General features: G+C 37.2%; 1 protein-coding gene across 6 annotated transcripts in view; it reads right to left on the bottom strand.

Annotated features, from left to right (window-relative positions):
* The window catches only part of LOC106690966 (zinc finger protein 99), a 45570-nt gene that overhangs the window by 11729 nt on the left and 31419 nt on the right, over positions 1–2422 (bottom strand). The window lies entirely within an intron of this gene.

Below are 2422 nucleotides of genomic sequence, written 5' to 3'. Positions count from 1 at the left end.
AGTAAAGCAGAGCGATTGTACTACAATCGATTATTTTTTGGATCGACCTGTGAACATTGAAGATAGAAGAGAGGAAACGGGCACTCTTGATTTTGCTGGCTTGGGGAGAAGACGTCCGTTTGGCTAGAAGCTGGAAGGACTGGATGCCATTGTTAGGAATTGGATAGCGTTTTGGACAAGATGATGTCAACAGTCATATATCATCAAAGGAAGATTGTGTAATTAGTTAGTTTTGTTTCTAACTGAAATTTATTGTATTTGTAGAATATCTATTAATTAAGTTTAAGTGTTATAATTAGTAAAGTGTCGTCTGTTTCTGATTGCCAGGAAACCCGCCCTGAGAAAAGAGTCTCTTACGTTAGAAAATTGAAATAAAATTCTATTACAGTGGAACCCCGTTAAAACGACCCCCGATAAACTGACCTTTTGAAACATCGCTCCTCGCATAAACCGACTATATCTGAGAAGAAACACCCCTTGTTTACACACAACGTTTCCACTGTACTTTGTAACTATTTTCCTGGAAAGATGATTCACTTCTCTCTCCTTGTTGTTTGAAAAATCAGTTCAATCTTATCTTCCACAGTGTTAACATCAAAGCGTTATACAATGTCTAAAAAAAGGAAGTCTTGTACTATCGCGGAAAAACTTGAGGCCCTTGAAAAAATCGAAATGGGTGGGCGACTTATCAAAGTAGCTAGTGATTTAGGAGTTGGCGTTACTACTGTGAAGGACTGGAAAAAAAATCGGGACCAATTAATTTCATTTAGTGTGTTGTCAGATGACCTGACAAATAAAAAAAGACTTAGAAAACCTGCATCGGAGGTATTGAATGAAGCGGTTTGGTTATGGTTTCGCCAAGAAAGAGAGAAAGGAACTCCCCTTTCCAGGCCTCTCATCAAAGCCTAAGCTACATCGTTACATTCATCACTTAATGCAGAAGGAGATTTTCACGCGAGTGAGAGCTGGTTGCATAGGTGGAAAAAAAGGCATGGCATTCAACAGTTTACTATCAGCGGTGAAAAATTATCTGCCTACCAAGAAGCTGCAACAGCATTCATCGATTTATTCAGGAACAACTTAGTAAACGAAGAATTGTCAACAGAGCAGGTACATAATTTAGATGAGACAGGCTTAAATTTTAAAATGTTGCCCAATAAAACTCTAGCTGCAAAAGGCGATAAAAACTTTGTCGGTTATAAACTAGCAAAAGAAAGGCTGACCCTAGCTTTATGTAGTAATGGATCAGGAACTCATAAATTGCCCCTTTTTGTCATTGGCAAATCTCGCAAGCCACGAGCTTTCAAGAATATCAGCAATTTATCTGCTCTACCTGTCCACTATCGAGCTCAAAAGTCGGCATGGATGGATCGTGAATTATTTTCCGAGTGGTTCAATAATGTCTTTGTGCCAGAAGTTGTAAACTACTTAAAAGATAAAAATCTACCCCAAAAAGCCATTCTACTTCTGGATAATGCTCCTTAGCATCACACAGACCTCAAGAAAAATGAGGTAAGAACCATTTTTTTTACCTCCAAATGTAACTCCCTTGATCCAACCAATGGACCAAGGAGTGATCGAATCACTCAAAAGACGGTACCGATCAAAATTCATGAGCTCCTTGATTGAGAAAACAGCAACAGGTTTTAGTCTCATGGAAGCCGTAAAATCCATTAACATTAAAGATGTAATTTATATGTTAGCTGCAGCTTGGGAAGAGCTTCTGCCATCAACATTGGAAAAATCTTGGAAAAACCTCTGCTCGAACATCAATGACGAGGTTCAAGAGAACGAGCATTCTGTGGTTCAGTTCATGCACGATTGGGAATATTTAAACAGTAGCTCTTCCATTGAAACACCTGACCAACGTGAGATTGAGGCAGTCGATGCTTTCGAGGCAGCTCTTCGATATGCTGAACAACAAACCGTCACAAAACCAGTTGATATCATTTTTTTGAAAAATGGAGGGATTATGCCTCCATGAAAAGGCGCTCTTGGGTTAAACAAACAAAAATCGATAGTTTTTGGTAATTTAAAAATCTATCTATACATTATGTACATATGTACATATTAGTCATCGTAAATGTGTTTTTTTTCATTGTGTATATTTTGTTTACATAAATACCTATGTATGTATTTAAATGTTTAATTTTTCTGTTTCATTTATATGTACTAAATAAATTGGTTTTATATTCTAATTTTTCATTCACCCTTGAACATGCGTAAGTCTAATTCCCCAGCGTAACAGACTCCGCTTAATCCGACCTTTTCATGGGACCGACCTCACCCCAAGTCCCAAACAGGTCGTTATAGCGGGGTTCCACTGTATCTGTTAAATATTAAAGTTTTTAATTTGAACCCAAGCTATCTTTTAGATATGAGAAATTAAGTCAAAAACTAATAAAATTCTTTTTATTTTATT

This window comes from Halyomorpha halys, unplaced genomic scaffold, assembly GCF_000696795.3.
Source record: "Halyomorpha halys isolate HHAL.00 unplaced genomic scaffold, Hhal_1.1 Scaffold1998.1, whole genome shotgun sequence".
NCBI classification, from domain to species: domain Eukaryota; kingdom Metazoa; phylum Arthropoda; class Insecta; order Hemiptera; family Pentatomidae; genus Halyomorpha; species Halyomorpha halys.
This window is presented reverse-complemented; position numbering and strand designations above follow the sequence as displayed.